At 40.1% G+C, this 19233-nt stretch overlaps 1 protein-coding gene across 4 annotated transcripts in view; it reads right to left on the bottom strand.

Annotated features, from left to right (window-relative positions):
* The window catches only part of LOC128046621 (cytochrome c oxidase assembly factor 1 homolog), a 99956-nt gene that overhangs the window by 12194 nt on the left and 68529 nt on the right, over positions 1-19233 (bottom strand). Inside the window, exon 1 of one of the 4 annotated variants that reach the window (XM_052638772.1) lies at positions 9015-9103. The exons of the other annotated variants lie outside the window; for them this stretch is intronic. The gene's annotated coding sequence lies outside the window, so the exon portion shown is untranslated. Of the gene's footprint in view, positions 1-9014; positions 9104-19233 lie in introns of those variants that run through there. 4 annotated transcript variants of the gene reach the window in all.

Genomic DNA, 19233 nt, shown 5'->3' with positions numbered 1-19233 from the left:
TCCAGGCAAGAATACTGGAGTGGGTTGCCATTTCCTTTTCCAGGGGATCTTCCTGACCCTGGGATGGAACCCGGGTTTCCCGCATTGCAGGTAGACGCTTTACCGTCTGAGCCACCCTGACATTAGCGCTGGAGAAAAACAGCAGAACTAACATGACCAGAAAAGCTGACTTCATAATGAGGAAGTTACATCAAGTCTTCCCAAGGGCTGGCCTGGGGCCCAGTGCTTAAGACTCCATCTTCCAATGCATGGGCTGCATGTTTGATCCTTGGTTGATCACGGAACCAAGATCTCACATGTTGGGTGGTGTGGCCAAAAGTTAACAAAAGTTTTCCTATAATGTACAATAAAAGAGCAAAAATAGAGTAAATGACAAATGACAGTTTCAGAACTAAGATCTAACAAGCCTGATCATCATAACATGCTGTTAAACTGAAGACAAAACAAAACAGAATTATACTAGAAGAAAACAAAACTGAAAAAAGACAAAAATGTACACCATCTTCCAGATCTATTTACCAACCCTCACTGGCAAAAACTTTATATTACAGGGGGAGAAAAAAAATCCCAGTACCCTAAAACGGTATACCCATAAATGACAATAAATTTCCCAAGACAAAAGAATAATAACAATAAATTCCTGGGAAGCACTGAGTGTGATCCAAGACCTCTAAAACCAGGAGTTCCCTGGCAATTCAGTGATTAGGACTCAGCGCTTTCACTGCTAGGGGCCCCGGTCAAGGAACTAAGATCCCACAAGTCAGTGGTATGGCCAAAAACAAATAAAAACTTTATAGCCAATCAAATTGTGTGAAGACAGAGGAAGTCATTATATATTTGGAAAGACTCCAGATGTTACATAACCCACATAGCCTTCCTGAAACATTAGTTAAAGATATATTACATTTTATCAAAAAATAAACCCAAATTATCTAGGAAAAAAGTGTATTAGGAAAGACAGCATGCAATTAATTAGATCTAATTAGATCTAGATTTAATTAGATCCAATTAATTAGATCTAAAAGATTATTGTTTATGCAGTTACAAAATGAATGAAAACATCTAAAACTTTTAAAAAGATATATACAATATACAAATTTATAACATGGCCTAAAATTCCACATAATACGTATAAAACTTAAGTAAAATCATGCTGAAGCCCCCAATCATCATAACTGATTCCATGGTGCAGCTTGCAAGGCTCCTCTGTCTATAGAATTCTCCAGGCAAAAATACTAGAGTGGGTTGCCTTTCCCTTCTCCAGGGGATCTTCCCAATCCAGAGATAGAACCCCGGTCTCCTGCATTACAGGCAGATTCTTTATCATCTGAGCCAAACTGGAATACAAGTACTATTATTTTTCTTGATGTTGATACAGAAGTTAATAGAATTAAAAGCATATGCAAATTCACTAAAGGAAGTAAAAGTCTGAGCCCTAAGAACAATATCATGTCAATTAAAATAATAAATGTGAAGGGTTTAGACTCTCATATTGTGGTAAATAGGCTCCCAGGATGCCCTCAGTGAACCACACCTCCTGGTATTCACACCTTGATATGAATCTGGGCTGGCTCTAGGACTCCTTCAGCCAACAGAATGAGGCCGAACTGACCCTGTGGCAGTTCTATGCCTCAGCTTTAAGGAGGCCTGGCAGCTTTCACTTCAGCACTGTTGGGAGTCCCAAGCCATCATATAAAAAGTATGGTTACTCTGCCCTGCTGTAGAGATCACATAAAAAGAATAAGTGAGACACCACTGGTAAGGGAGAGGACTGAGACGAGACAGTAGGCAGACAGATAAACAGACAGTATGCCCCACTGTCCCAAGAACTATCCCTGCACCAAGGCACCAACAACCACGTGAATGAGCCTTCATGGACATTCTAGTCCTAGTGAGCCACCAGATGACTGCAGTACCAGCTGAATAACCATGGAACAGAAGAGCTATCCAGCTATCCCAACTGTAAGTCATGAGAGTTAACAAAATAGTTCTAGCTTAAAGCCACTAAGTTTCGAGATGGTTTGTTATGCACAAAAACATCTTTTAAAAGCTTTTCTAAAAGGATTTTTAAAAAATCAACTCTTTCAAATTTACATTATTTTTAAGAGCAACAATCTAAAATGCAATGAAAGGCTTAAAAACAGAAGACTTGGCATATTCATACAAAAACAAAGCAGAATGGAAACAGAGAGTCAGTTCAAGGCAAAAAGCACTACTTGGGATAAAAATAGACAAAACTATAATAGTTTTAAAAATCAGTGGTAAAGGACACTAAAATATACAGCCAAAAACAACTAGAGATAAAATTTAAAAAACTGAAAATCACCGTAGTAGGAGACCAACGTGTCATTTCCCATCTTTAACAAATCTAATTAACAAAAAAGCAATCGAGAACAGGGAATTTGAATAATTTTTTTGAACCTTGCAAGCTCAATGTGTGTATGTATAGATACATATTTGAACATACTGAGACTTTACAGTGTCTTAACAGGCGGCATTCCTTCCTTAAGGCTTTGTGGGACTTATGCAAACATTCTCCTGTTTTCACTGCCCAAGCCTGTGACAACTTCTTGGAGAATAAATCTGTATAGCTCCTGAGAGGGCAAAACAAGTATAGATCAGTAATTAGATGTCTTAAACCAATTAATCTGAGTCATTGTGGAAATTCATCTCATACTATTACAAGTGGCTATTATCCTTAATTTTGAAGATAAAATGGTAACATTTTGAAACTGAGTTTTAAATAAGAAGATGGAAGAACATAAATCAGCTTAATACCATTTTCATTAAGAATAAAACAAACTAAAAATGTTAACAGTGGTTATCCATTCCATCAACAAATATTTGTCATCCAAAATACCCAGCACCATATTGTGCACTGGAAATATAGTAGAAAGCAAGACAGTTGTTTGTGGATTTTACACTGTAGTGGGAGGAGATACACAATAAACAATAAGACTATTTTAGTTAATGATGAATACTTTTGTAAAAAATAGTGTGTCAAGAGAACGAGAAGACAAGCCACAGACTAGGAGGAAATATTTGCAAAAGATATATCTGATAAAAGACTTTTATCTAAAATATACAAAGAACTCAAAACTCATTAAGAAGATGAATTAATTAAAAATGGGCAAAATTTTTGAACAGTTCAACAAAAATAAATACAGATGACATAAGCATTCAAAAGACACTCAATGTTAAATGTTACTAGGAAGTTACAAATTAAAATGACAATGAGATACCACTATGTATCTATTAGGACTACTAAAATCCAAAATACTGACAACACTAAATGCTGGATGTGGATCAACCATTGCTGGTGGGAGTGTGCATCTACTTTGGAGGACAGTTTGACAGTTCCTTACAAAACTATGCTACTCACTTACTTACGTACATAGAACATAAACGTGACATGCTAGAGTATGAAAACGGGAAAGAGCAACTTTAGCTGTGGAGTGAGGGAACGCCTCCCTCCCAAGTTCTGTGTTGAGAGTGAAGGAGTAATCTGAAAACCAAGGGAAGGGCTAAGGCCCTAGAGCACCCATCAGCTTGGTTTGTTCAAAGCAGCAGGAAGCAGACGAGTGTGGATAACGAGGGTGGGCGGGGTCTTTACCACACAAAGCTTTGTAGGGTATGGTAATGAGTTTGAATTTTATTCCAGGTATAATGAGAACCTGCTGAAGATTTCTATCAGGTCTTGTTTTGGGGGGTACTTTTTAGACTTCTCTAGAAGGGAAAGAAGGAATGAGAAAGTCTAATTACACGTCTGTTGCAGCAGTCCACACTGAAGATGACGGCAATTGGTAGAAGCCGAGCTGGTAGTAGTGGAGAAGCAAAGAAGGCAACAGATGTCTGATAGGAAGCAAAAGAACAAGGGTGAAGGACAAGGCACGCAGCAGACTGACTTCACAGAATTTATCATTACCCGTAAACCTCTTCACAAATACTTTGAGCATTCAAAACTACCATGCAGTTAGAATTTAGAAAAGATAACAAAGAGTCTTGGGAGAAAGCTTTAAACAGTAAACTAGGATTCCTAAAATGTGAACATCGACATTTTAAGAATCCGTGAACGAAAATGGACAGGAATGGGTGAATTTAATTCAGATGACCATTATATCTACTACTGTGGGCAATAATCCCTTAGAAGGAATAGAGTAGCTCTCACAGAAAACACGGAGAAGGCAATGGCACCCCACTCCAGTACTCTTGCCTGGAAAATCCCATGGACGGAGGAGCCTGCTAGGCTGCAGTCCATGGGGTCACTGAGGGTCGGACATGACTGAGTGACTTCACTTTCACTTTTCCCTTTCATGCATTGGAGAAGGAAATGGCAACCCACTCCAGTGTTCTTGCCTGGAGAATCCCAGGGATGGGGGAGCCCGGTGGGCTGCTGCCTATGGGGTCGCACAGAGTTGGACATGACAAAGCGACTTAGCAGCAGCACAGAAAACAGGAGTCTGAAATGCAGTACTTGGATGCAGTCTCAAAAATGACAATGATCTTGGTTCGTTTCTAAGGCAAACCATTAACATCACAGTAATCCAAGGCTATGTCCCAACCTCTAATGCTGAAGAAGCTGATTCTATGCAGGCTCACAAGACTTCCTAGAACTAACACCAAAAAAAAAGATGTCCATTTCATCATAAGGGACTGGAATGCAAAAGTAGGAAGTCAAGAGATAACTGGAATAACAGGCAAGTTTGGCCTTGGAGTACAAAATGAAGCAGTACAAAGGTTAACAGAGTTTTGCCAAGAGAACACACTGGTCATAGCAAATACCCTCTTTCAACAAGACAAGAGACAACTCTACACATGGACATCACCAGACAGTCAGTACCAAAATCAGACTGATTATATTCTTTGCAGTCAAAGATGGAGAAGCTCTGTACAGTCAGCAAAATTAAAAAAAAAAAAAACCTGGAGCTGACTGTGGCTCAGATCACTAGCTCCTTACTGAAAAATTCAGGCTCAAAATGAAGAAAGTATGGAAAACCACTAGGCCATTCATGTATGGCCTAAATAAAATCCCTTATGATTATACAAGGGCTTCCCTTGTAGCTCAGCCAGTAAAGAATCTGCCTGCAGTGCAGGAGACCAGGTTCAATCCATGCGTTGGGAAGATACCCTGGAGAAGGAAATGGCAACCCACTCCAGTATCCTTGACTGGAAAATGTCATGGACACCGGAGCCTGGTAGGCTGCAGTCCATGGGGTGGTAAAGAGTTGGGCATGACTGAGCAACTAATACTTACTTACAATTCTACAGTGGAGGTGACAAATAGATTCAAGGGACTAGATCTGGTACACAGAGTGCCTGAAGAACTATGAACAGAGGTTTGCAATAATGTACAGGAGGTAATGACCAAAACCATACCCAAGAAAAGGAAATGCAAGAAGGCAAGGTGGTTGTCTGAGGAGGCCTTACAGATAGCTAAGAAAAGAGAAGCAAAAAGCAAAGGAGAAAGGGAAAGATATAACCAACTGAATGCAAAGTTACAAAAAATAGCAAGGAGAGATAAGAAAGCCTTCTTAAGTGACCAATGCAAAGAAAAAGAGGAAAACAACAGAATGGGAAAGACTAGATCTCTTCAAGAAAATTGGAGATATCAAGGGAACATTTCAAACAAAGATGGGCACAATAAAGGACAAAAACAGCAAGAACCTAACAGAAGCAGAGGATATTAAAAAGAAGTGGTAAGAATACACAGAAGAACTGTACAAAAAAGCTCTTAATGATCTAGATAACCAAGATGGTGCTGTCACTCACCTAGAGCCAGACATCCTGGAGTGTGAAGTCAAGTGCGCCTTAAGAAGCACTACTACAAACAAAGCTAATGGAGGTGATGGAATTCCAGCTGAGCTATTTCAAATCTTAAAAGATGATGCTGTTAAAAGATGATGCTGCACTCATTATGCCAGCAAATTTGGAAAACTCAGTGGTGCCCACAGGACTGGAAAAGGTCAGTTTCCATTCCAATCCCAAAGAAAGGCAATGCCAAAGAATGTTCAAATTACTGTGCAATTCCACTCACTTCACATGCCAGCATGATTATGCTCAAAATTCTCCAAGCTAGGCTTCAACATGAACCAAGAACTTCAGATGTACAAGCTGGATTTAGAAAAGGCAGAGGAACCAGAGATGAAATTGCCAACATATGCTGGATCATAGAAAAAGCAAGGGAATTCCAAAAAAACATCTACTTCTGCTTCACTGACTATGCTGAAGCCTTTGATGGTGTGGATCACAACAAACTGTGGACTATTTTTAAGGAGATGGAAATACCAGACCACCTTTTCTGCCTCCAGAGAAACCTGTATGCAGGACAAGAAGCAACAGTTAGAACCAGATATTGAACAATGGACTACTTCAAAATTGAGAAAGGAGTTCATCAAGGGTGTATATTGTCACCCTGCTTATTTAACTTATATGTAGAGTATACCACATGAAATGTTGGGCTGGATGAATCACAGGCGGGAATCAAGACTGCAGGGAGAAATATCAACAACCTCAGATATGCAGATGATACCACTTTAAAGACAGAAAATGAAGAGGAACTAAAGAACTCTGTGATGAAGGTGAAAGAGGACAGTGAAAAAGCTGGCTTAAAACTCAACATTCAAAAAACTAAGATCGTGGCATCTGGTCCTATCACTTCATGGCAAATAGATGGGGAAAATGTAGAAACAGTGTCAGATTTCCTTTTCTTGGGCTCCAAAATCACTGTGGATGGTGACTGTAGCCACAAAATTAAAAGACGCTTGCTCCTTGGAAGAATAGTTATGAAAAACCTGGACAGTGTATTAAAAACCAGACACATCACTTTGCCAACAAAGGTCCATATAGCCAAAGCTAAAGTTTTTTCAGTAGTCATGTATGGATATGAGAGTTGGGCCATAAAGAAGGGTGACTGCCAAAGATTTGACGCTTTCAATCTGTGGTGCTGGAGAAGACTCTTAAGAGTTCCTTGGACAACAAGGAGATCAAACCAGTTAATCCTAAAGGAAATCAACCCTGAGTATTCATTGGAAGGACTGACACTGAAGCTGAAGCTCCAATACTTTGGCCACCTGATGTAAACAGCCAACTCACTGGAAAAGCCCTGATGCTGGGAAAGATAGAGAGCAAGAGGAGAAGGGGGTGACAGAGGATGAGACGGTTGGATGGCATCACTGACTCAATGGACATATGTTTGAACAAACTCAGGGAGATGGTGAAGGACAGACAAGCCTGGCGTGCTGCAGTTCATGGGGTCGCAGAGTCGTACACAACTTAGCAACTGAACAACAACAAGGATTCCTAAATCTGACTACTTGTGGTGTCTCATCTGTGTGAACAAAACACATTTCAAGACCATTCTTCCAAAGATTTGAAAACACAGAAAGAAGATAACTATTTTCCAGCATCCAAAACCTCAAATAGACTGATTTATAACTATTTTGCAAGTATGAGTAAGGCAAACCCTATAAAACATTTACTTCAGTATTTCTATTAAAAGCTCCCATTTTATAAAAAGAAAGTAAAATAATCTGTTACGGGGGATTAGATGATTTCGAATCTGGGAGGCGTTGGTCTCCTCTATTATCCCTGAAATCCTCCACTTACTTGCACAAACTCAGTTCTCTACCTGTTTTCCTGTTACCTCTCTGGCCAGTCCCCTTCAGTTTCTCACGTCAATCTTTCATCCTCTAGCCATCCTACATTCTCCCTTATTCTGTGTTACGGACAGAACTTGCCCTCCCACGGCCCACCCACCACATTCATATGTTGAAGCCCTAATACTCAGAATGTAATTGTATTTGAAAATAAGGTCTTTAAAGAGGTAATTAGGGCTTCCCTGATAGCTCAGTTGGTAAAGAATCCACTTGCAATGCAGGAGACCCCGGATCGATTCCTGGGTCAGGAATATCAGCTGGAGAAGGGATAGGCTACCCACTCCAGTACTTTGGGGCTTCCCTTGTGGCTCAGCTGGTAAAGAATCTGCCTACAATGCAGACCTGAGTTTGATCGCTGGGTTGGGAAGATCCCCTGGAGAAGGGAAAGGCTACCCACTCCATTATTCTGGCCTGGAGAATTCCATGGACCTGGAGAAGTCCATGGGACCACAAAGAGTCGGACACAACTGAGCGACTTTCACTTTCTTTTTCACTTCAAAGAGGTAATTAAGTTAAAATGAGGTCTTTAGGGTAAGCCCTAATCCAATAATGACTGGTGTTCTTATAAGATGAAATTTGTACAGGGACACGTAGGCAAACAGAGGAAGGACCGAGTGAAGACAAATGGAGAAGGTGGCCATCTACAAGCAAAGGAGAGAGGCCTCAGAAGAAACCAAAACTGGTTGCACCTCTAGAACTGTGAGGAAATCAATTTCTATTGTTCAAGCCACCCAGGCTGTTGTGTTTTGTCATGATGGTCATAACCAACTAACATACACCATTTCCCCTCTTTCACCAAATTCCATTCCCATCAAAATCTTCACCTAAGATGTTATTCAGTGACTTGAGTCTGGTCTACTAAGATTCCTAAATTTCTATCTCTAGGCCAGGCATCCCTGGGGGCTTAAACTAAATCTCTCTTAAACACTTATCCATATCCCCAAGTGAGCGCCTTTCCCTACCTCTCCTCCCCATGCCAGCTCTCCCTTACCTGAATTCCCTACTGCAGTTCCTGCAGATAAGTAAGGCATCCAGGAGTCATCCTCATAAAAACAAAAATAGCTACCACATATTTACTAAACATGTGAAAGCTTTACACACATCTCCTCAAAGAAACCAGAACACTCATACACTGCTGCTAGAGTATAACCACCATGGACAACTATTTGAGAGTATCTATTAGAGTGTACAGGTACATACCCAATAACTCAGAAGTCTCACTCCCAAGATACACAGAAAAACATACACACATACATCAAAAAGCACATACAAGAATGTTCATAGCCATATTATTTATAACAGGCCCCAAATAAGAATGGAGAATAAGACAGCAGTGAAAATGAACAAGTAAGAATAAACCTTCAGTTCAGTCGCTCAGTCATGTCCGACTTTTTGTGACCCCATGAATTGCAGCACGCCAGGCCTCCCTGTCCATCACCATCTCCTGGAGTTCACTCACACTCACGTCCATTGAGTCAGTGATGCCATCCAGCCATCTCATCCTCTGTCATCCCCTTCTCCTCCTGCCCCCAATCCCTCCCAGCATCAGAGTCTTTTCCAATGAGTCAACTCTTCCAATGAGGTGGCCAGAGTACTGGAGTTTCAGGTTTAGCGTCATTCCTTCCAAAGAAATCCCAGGGCTGATCTCCTTCAGAATGGACTAGTTATATCTCCTTGCAGTCCAAGGGACTCTCAAGAGTCTTCTCCAACACCACAGTTCAAAAGCATCAATTCTTCGGCACTCAGCCTTCTTCACAGTCCAACTCTCACATCCATACATGACCACTGGAAAAACCATAGCCTTGACTAGATGGACCTTAGTCGGCAAAGTAATGTCTCTGCTTTTGAATATGCTATCTAGGTTGGTCATAACTTTTCTTCCAAGGAGTAAGCATCTTTTAATTTCATGGCTGCAATCACCATCTGCAGTGATTTTTGGAGCCCCCAAAAATAAAGTCTGACACTGTTTCCACATCTATTTCCCATGAAGTGATGGGACCGGATGCCATGATCTTCGTTTTCTGAATGTTGAGCTTTAAACCAACTTTTTCACTCTCCTCTTTCACTTTCATCAAGAGGCTTTTTAGTTCCTCTTCACTTTCTGCCATAAGGGTGGTGTCATCTGCATATCTGAGGTTATTGATATTTCTCCCGGCAATCTTGATTCCAGCTTGTGTTTCTTCCAGTCCAGCGTTTCTCATGACGTACTCTTAGAAACACTATATTGAGCAAGAGAAGTCTGGATCCTAAATATAGCACACTGAATAATTCTCGGCACATAAAATGTTTTCCTCCCCAAACATTGCATGCGTGTGCGTGTGTACACACACGCACGCATGGTAAAAAAAACACACAACATACGATGACATCAGCAATAGGGCACAGTAACAGACCTCAGCCTCCATCTCCCAACAAAGAACAATTAGCCAGCTATCCATAAAAGAAAATAGCTCCTGGGGAGTTCATGGAGTCACCTAAGAACCATCAGCAACACAATAGAAGAAAAAGCCTGAGAATAACTGCACAAAAAAAGTAAAAAGATTGATTTGCCTTTACCAGCCCATCCCCAGGCCTGCACTGCTCAGTGCCAACAGGGAAGAACTTCCCCATGGGAGAGAGTTCTCCTTACCAGGAAAAGGGAAGCAGGTGAGTGACCAGATTTCCCAGCCTTCCAGGGCACTGCACATAGGACCTGGTGCAGTTTCAGCCCACCAGAGACTAGCAAAGCTGGCCTGTATAGAGAGGGCTCAGAAAGGGAGGAAGGGTCAGGGCTTCAGCCATGTGGCAGGAGTAACACAGTTCCCAGGGGCCTGATCTGCAGAGGATCCCAGCAGCCTTCACCTCTGAGGACAACAACAGGCCTTGTAGACACTGCAGATCTGGCATCCTCATCCCTGAGGACCTCACTGTGGACCCCAGCAGATGGCTCCAGGCAGGACCCCGGTAGCTTTAACAGCTGACAAAACCAGTAGCCAGTACAGCCACTGTGGACCCCCTGCAGGCTTCACCACTGAGATTCTCACCCATAGGTTTTTTCATATTCACAGTCAGCAGGGCCCATGTCCTTCCCTATTCCTTAGCCCAACCTGCTTGAGCCCAGGATCCTCACCAGCAGCCAACTCTGGCTGCTACTGCTGCATGAAAGCAAGGCACCAGCCTGCCCCATGGCTAGTCCTGGCAGCCACACACATGCACATCAACGGGTAAGGCCCACATAAGACTGTGACTCCTGTCACTGGTCTGCACAGCTTCACATGCTGGCAGCTAGCCCCTGCAGGCCACTGGCCCCAGTTCCTGTCACAAGCCTCCAATGCCACACACATGCCTGTGGCAAGGCCCTGAAGCCACACAAGTGTATGCTGACAGCCCAGGTCCCCACAGCTGCTCAGGCACCCAGAGCAGGCCCAACTCCTGTCACTGGCCTGCAGTCACATGTGCCCAAGATTGTCCCAGAAGCCACACCCCTATACTCAACCACTTTGATTTCAGATGTTGTCGTTTAGTCCAACACTTGTCCAACTCTCTGCCACCACATGAACTGTAGCCTGCCAGGCTCCGCTGTCCACAGCATTTCCCAGGCAAGAATACTAGAGTGGGTTGCCATTTCCTTCTTCGGGGATCTTCCTAACCCAGGGATCAAACCCACATCTCCTCCATTGGCAGGAGGATTCTTTACCACTGAGCCACCAGGGAAGCCCAGATTCCAGATATCAGCTCCCAAAGTTATGCATGCCCCTGTATCTAGGTCCTACAGATTTACAAGTAAACTCTAACAGCCAGGTCTCCTAGAGCTGACCCCAGATCCTGATACTCTGGCCTTGCCATTGCACATATATCTACAGCCAATCCTGCTCCCACAGGCACCTTCAGCAGCCCTCACACTCAAGCATGTACATCCCGCCAACTCTGGCCACACCAGGCCACCATCACCACTGCCCGTCCTGGTGCCTAACTGCTGGACCTAGAGGCACTGCTGAGGACCTCAGGAGCCTTTGCAACCACAGTGGACTGCCTCTGGCTCTCAGCAAGGGTCACACAGTTATCAGTGCAGTAGACTGACTGCTTGAACTAACAAGATACCACATACCATGGGGCCTAGAGATGCCATATATTTGGCACCTTGCACCACTGGACCCAAGTTTACAGTGCAGTCCAGTGGGCCCCTACCTGGAGGTGAAGGTCTTTCTTTAGTGAAGTCAGTCCATAAAGTCTATGAATACAGAGATTCACAGACTTTGAATACAGAGATACTTATTCAAGGCTACAACTGTCAGAAAGAAACAAGGAAAAATGAACCAAACACATACACACACAAACAGTAAAATTCCAGTAACTGATCTCCCCCCAAAATGAAGATAGATAAATTACTTGACAAAGAATTCAGAAGACTATTATAAAGATTGTCAGAGAACTACAAGAGATCACACATAAACAATTTAATGCAATCAGGAAAATCATACAAGAACAAAATGAGATGTATAACAAAGAGACAGAAAACCTTAAAAAGTACCAAACAAATTTTCAAGCTGATGAATACAATCACTGAACTAAAGAATTCAACAAAAGCTTCAACAGCAGACTAGATCAAACAGAAAAAACAATCAATTAACTCAAAGACAGGTCATTTGAAAGTATCCAGTGAGAGGCATGAAAATAAAAAAGAAAAGGAAAGAAGAAAGCCTATAGAACTTATGGGACAGCATGACAAGAAATAAACAATGTATTATGGGAGTCCCAAGAGAAGAGACAGAGAAAGGGCTGAAAGCTTGTTTAAAGATACAATGGTGGAGAACTTTCCAAATGTGGACATCTGAGTTCTTGAAGCTCATAGATCTCTAAACAATTCAATCAAAAGATACCTTCTCCATGATACATTATAATAAAGTGTTAAAAAAGTTAGAATTACCAAAATATCCAGTAACTCCAATTCTGGGTATATATCCAAAGAAATGAAAATTTAAGAGATATATGTACACCCATGTTTGAAAGTGAAAGTGAAGTCGCTCAGTCATGTCCGACTCTTTGCGACCCCGTGGACTGTAGCCTACCAGGCTTCTCCGTCCATGGGATTCTCCAGGCAAGAGTACTGGAGTGGGGTGCCACTGCCTTCTCCAGGGGAATCTTCCCGACCCAGGGATCGAACCCAGGTCTCCCACATTGGAGGCAGAGGCTTTAATCTCTGAGCCACCAGGGACGATCTGTTGGCATCCTTATCACTATAGCCAAGACAGGAAAACAACCTAAGTTCTTGTCCACAGATGAATGGATAAAGAAGATATGGTAGGCATGCATGTATGTATATATACCATAAACACACAGTGGAATATATTTAGGCATGAGAAAGGAAACCTAACCATTTGTGACAACATGGACGGACCTTGAGGACATTATGCTAAGTGAGATAAACCAAAGACAAAGGCAAATACAATATGTCATCACTTATATCTGGAATCTAAAAAAGCCAAACTCTAAACAACAGAGAGGAAATTGGTAGTTACCAGGGAATTTAGGATTGCAGAATAGGACAGACTACATTGCTTAAGGGCACAAACATACAACAAGTAGCAAAAAGTCCTAGATATCTAATGAGTAGTATAGTAAATATAGTTAACACTATTGTATCATAATCAAACTGGCTAAGAGGCTAGATCTTAATTATCTAACTACTTAAAGAAATGATAATTATGTGATTGACAAAGGTGCTAAACAGTGCTATCATTACAGTATAAAAACAAATCCAATCAATATGCTGTATACCTTAAATTTACAGAATGTTGTATATTAAGTATACTTAAAAAAAGATAACAACTGTTGGTAAGGGTGTAGAAAAACTGAAACTTTTACATACTGCTTATGAAAATATAAAAAGTAAAGTTGTTGGGGAAAATAGTTTGGAAGTTCCTCCAAATGTTAAACATAGAATTACCAAATAACCCAGCAACTACTTTCCTAGGTGTATACCCAAAAGAACTGAAAACAGGCATTCAAACAAAACTTACACAAGTTTAAACTGGGGAAAAAATAATTCCTATACCCTAACTACCCAAGAAATAGTATCCAGAAAATAAGTCTTACAAACCAATTAAAGAAAAAAAAAGCAAACGACCCAAAAGAAAAAATGAGCAACAAACACAGACAGACATCTCACAGAGGACTTAAGGAGAGTTAACAGTTGAAAAAGTATTTAATCTCATTAGTTTTCAGAAAATGTAAATTACGACCACAGACTAATACTGTATATCTATTAGAAATGCAAAAATCAAGAAACAACAAATGTCAAGTGTTAGCAAGGATTCAGATTATGGGAATACTCATATACTGCTGATGGAATGTAAACTGGTACAACCACTTTGAATCACAACTTTGGATATCATATAAAATTCAGCATGCACATATGCTAAAACTCAATAATAGCAGCATTGCTCAAAATAGCAAAACACTGGAAACAATTCAAATGCTCATAGAAAGACAAATAAACATATGGTGTATTAGCAGAAACTCATATTAGACAATAATAAAAATGAATGACTTACCATTAAAGGCAACATTAGAAACAAGAGTATCAAAGAAAAAAAAGCAGAAATACTTAACATTTTTGTAAGGCCTCAAAAATAAGCAAAACTAGACTATACGTGTGTGCATGCATGTGCACGCCGTCGCGTCCGACTCTTTGCAACCTCATGGACTGTAGCCGCCAGGCTGCTCTGTCCATGGGATTTCCCAGGCAAGATACTGAAGTGGGCTGCTATCTCCTCCTCCAAGGATCTTCCTGACCCAGGGACCAAACGCACACCTCTTGTGTCTCCCGCATTGGCAGGTGGATTCTTTACCACTGGTGCCACCTGGGAAGCCAAACTATACATTTGTAATATATATAATATATAGCTCACAAATTTGTAATTTTAAAACCTTATTTTAAAAAGGCAAAGAAATTATAAACAAAATTGAAGACAGTAATATTTCTGGTGGGAAGGTTAGAGAGTAGAAAGGTAGTGGAGTTTTGTAAAACTTGACCTTAAGACCTCTAGTTGGACCTGAGAATTAAACTGACTTCAGACAGATTAAAAGAAGAAAAAATTATATTAGAACTGTGACACTATAAAAGAAGAAAACACATTAATTTTTTCATGTACATGTAAGCGTCCACAAGAAAATGAAGACTCCTCAAATTGGCAAAACCTAAGTGCTTATATATTAGGTGAACAAAGAGAAGCAACTGTGAGAAAAGAGTAGACAGGAGTTATTTTTACAAGGTTTGTTTGTACAGAATACTCAGTCTCAACCCCTGGCTCCAGTGATAAAAATGTTTCCTCTTGGTATGGTATGGAAGGCATCTTTCACTTGAAAAGAGTTTTATCTTCTGCTTTCAGGAAGAATGGGGTGGGGCAGGGCAGGGGGAGGGGGCTGTGGTCAGAGCATTCTTCCACCTGCCATTTTTTTAAGTGCATTTAGCTCAAAACAATCCTTATGCCCAAGTGGTATATTTTGCCATCGCTTCAATAGTATTGGTTCTCACACTGTTCTTACTCTGGGTCACAAAATCCATAACTTATATATGTAGATTCTTTGCCATGTCTTGAGTGATACATATTTTTAAAATAAAAAAATTTTAATACAATTATATATTAGCTCTATGCCAAAAATATAGTAAATGCCCAAGAAATATTAATTATTTTTATTGTGAGGGGAAAGTATTTAAATAAAAGTATAATAGAATTCAATCATATATATGCTGCATGGCCTCAATAAAACAGGACTTATTTTTATGGATAAAGAATAACTTGAGGAAATAAATCAAAATGCTCACAATGACTCCTTCTAGAAAATGAGAGGCAGATTAAACAAATAATTTCTTTCTGGATCTTTATGCTTAATAGCATTTACAAATCTTCTCCATTAAGCATGCTTAAATTACCAAGGGTGACAGCAGAACCAAATAGAACAGTCAATGAATATAATGTCAGACACATATTATGCAATTAATCTGTCACAATGATAAATTTAAATATCTCATGTATTCAGTATTATCCAAATACTAAATGGTTCTGCTTTGCCATTTTATTCTAGCAACGTGATGAAACACCAACACAGGATATATTCTAAAGGTCCCACACAGTTCCACGTGCTACTCTACAAAGCTTATTTAATCTTCACTCAGTATCTCAAAAAGACATTGCAGAAACACAGAAGCAGGGCTAAACACCCACTCCATTCTTCATTTGGTCTTTGTGCGCCTTTATTACCCCAGTTGTAAGCCCAAACAGTACTGTTATGAAGAATAATGGAGCTTATACCATAAAAGCAATGTGCACTCTATAAAGGGCAAGACAGCTTTGAGGTAACTCTTAGCCTCCTACATTTTACATATCTTGGGGGCATAATCAGGTCTTTGTAATCCCAGTAACTATCAGAGTTTTTAAAATAAAAAAAGAGGATCAATAATGTCTTCTTAAATAGAATTTTTAAATGTCTTCCTCTTCCTCCATCCAATAATAGTTCTGACACTTCTGTTTTATAGATTATAAATCTTCAATGATTAAGATGGTCTTTGATAAAAACCAAAACTATTCTTAAAATTCAGCTGAGTGAAACTTTCTTCTGCTTTATGTGTTGTACTTTCCTAGAAAATTGTTAACCTGCAAGGAGAAACTGTGTTACTTGTCTTGGATTCTATTGAATTCTATTGAACGTGTGGCAAGTGGTAAGCATTTAATAGATAACCAAAATTCTTTCTTTCTTGTTCCAAAAAGTGAAAGGGCTTTATAAAGCTCGATAGCTTTAAGGAAATGTTGGAGTAATCACCCTAAATATATAAAATTGCTGATGATCAAATTGCTGTGGGCTATTTGATAATAAGCCACTCCTTGTGTTATAAAAGAAAGAATGAACACAGCAACATGCTTTGTCCATGATTTCAGCCTGACGTAATCCTAAAATTGGAGAGTGTGATTTGTGACACATGGACCTGAGTCAAGGACAAGTTTTCCTTAATGAATAGGCTTTATTGAATTAGTCATTGAGGGAGTAAATAAGCATAGCCCAGTATCAGGGCTTATCTTCAAGACTTATAAGGGCAGACTTCCCGTGACCACTCTAACGCTCTGCTCTTCAGCCCACACTACGCTCTCTCCATAGTTGAACCACAGCACAAGTATCAGGTACGTTAAAACTGTTGACAAACTGATAAAAGTGTCTTAGTTGAAAGCAGTTTTAAAAGTTAAAGGTCATTAGTCAATATTTTTTCCAACAAATATTACACAGGTATTTTTTCACAGATACTCTGTATACTAGAATAGCCCTTCATGTTTTTCTCGTCTCCAACACACATAATACATGACATTTACAAATACCCTACCAGGCTATAGAATAAATAAGTATATTCACTATATTTTAACACCATCTCTTTCTCCCCTCTCAAGGAAGCAAGAAACAATAAGATTACGTGTAAATCCACCCTAATTCATATTGTAAAAGTAGTTACAAATTTTAATTCAATTCTTATATGTAACAAATTACCTGCTAAATACCTGACAACCAACTACTATCGTGAATTAAAGAGAATAATGGGATTCCCTGGTAGTCCAGCTGGTAAAGAATCCGCCTGCAAAGCAGGAGACCCCCATTGGATTCCTGGGTTGGGAAGATCCCGTGGAGGACAGTATGACAACCCTCTTCTGTATTCTTCCCTGGAGAATCCCCATGGACAGAGGAGCCTGGCGGGCCACAGTCCATGGAGTCGCAAAGAGTCAGACACTAAGCACACACATATGCAATGTCACACAGAAGGGGTATACTTTGGGGGTGAAAAGTGCTACTGATACATAGTTCAAGAGAATTCACAGGGGAAAAAAAATGTTATCAAGGAATCCTATAATGAATCTGAACAAAGTCAAATGTTATAAACATCTGAATAAAATCATTAATGCACTGCTCAATAGATCTCTGAAAATTACTACCAATGAATACTGATTGATTCTAGCTCTCACTTCTGGGAATCCCATACTTGCCTATTCATGTACAAAGAAGAAATTTCTAAAAGAAATAAAACATTAGCAGTAAAAGGAATGCTCTTGCACTGTTGGTGGGAAGGTAAATTGATACAGCCACTATGGAAGACAGTATGGAGAGTCCTTAAAAAACTAGGAATAAAACCACCATATGACCCAGCAATCCCACTCCTAGGCATATACCCTGAGGAAACCAAAATTGGAAAAGGCACATGTATTCCATTGTTCACTGAAGCACTGTTTACAACAGCTAGAACATGGAAGCAACCTAGATGTCCATCAACAGATGAGTGGATAAAGAAGTTGTGGTTCACATGCACAATGGAATATTACTCAGCCATGAGTGGATAAAGAAGTTGTGGTTCACATGCACAATGGAATATTACTCAGCCATAAAAAGCAATGCATTTGAGTCAGTTCTGATGAGGTGGATGAACCTAGAACCTATTATACAGAGTGAAGTGAGTCAGAAAGAGAAAGATAAATATCATATTCTAACAATGGCACTCCACTCCAGTACTCTTTCCTGGAAAGTCCCATGGACGGAGGAGCCTGGTAGGCTACAGTCCATGGGGTTGCGAAGAGTTGGAGACAACTGAGCGACTTCACTTTCACTTTTCACTTTCATGCATTGGAGAAGGAAATGGCAACCCACTCCAGTATTCTTGCCTGGAGAATCCCAGGGACGGGGGAGCCTGGCGGGCTGCCATCTATGGGGTCACACAGAGTCGGACACGACTGAAGCAACTTAGCAGCAGTAGCAGCAGCACATATATACAGAATCTAGAAGAGTGGTACTGAAGAACTTATTTACAGGGCAGCAATGGAGAAAGAGACATAGAGAACAGACTTCTGAACATGGGGAGAGGGTGAGAAGTATGGAAAGAGTAACATGGAAGCTTACATTACCATATGTAAAATAGATAGCCAATGAGAATTTGCTGTATGGCTCAGGAAACTCAAACAGGGGCTCTGTATCAATCTAGAGGGGTGGGATGGGGAGGGAGGTGGGAGGGAGGTTCAAGAGGGAGAGGACATATGTATACTTATGGCTGATTCATGTTGAGGTTTGACAGAAAACAACAAAATTCTGTAAAGCAATTGTCCTTCAATAAAAAACAAATTAAAAAAAAACATTAGCAGTGTATCATTTGAAGATGGCACGATTAATATTTATTTTGTTGCTGAAATTTTTTAAGCAGAGAGGTTGCTCCTCCATCTACCTAATTAAAGACGATTATTTAAATGACAGATTAAAATTCTGGATCTAATCCTTACTCATTCACTATTGTGGGGAAAACTTAAAACCACTAAAAAGAGATGAGAATACTTTCATGATTATCAAATTCTTGGTAGTAAATTATGTCTTTGTTTCTTTCATTAGTAATTCAATCCTAAGTAAGACTTATAACCTAGGAAAGTAAGATTTAGACTAAAGAATTATTTGGTTATTTAAAAAACACATATAGTGATAAGCTGTACTTTTTTCCCATGAAAAGTGAAAAACTGCAACCAAATAGTATTAAAAGCTAAGGATAGGAGCCATCTATGCCCCACCACATGTTTTACAG

The sequence above is a fragment of the Budorcas taxicolor genome, chromosome 4, assembly GCF_023091745.1.
Source record: "Budorcas taxicolor isolate Tak-1 chromosome 4, Takin1.1, whole genome shotgun sequence".
Classification (NCBI taxonomy): domain Eukaryota; kingdom Metazoa; phylum Chordata; class Mammalia; order Artiodactyla; family Bovidae; genus Budorcas; species Budorcas taxicolor.
This window is presented reverse-complemented; position numbering and strand designations above follow the sequence as displayed.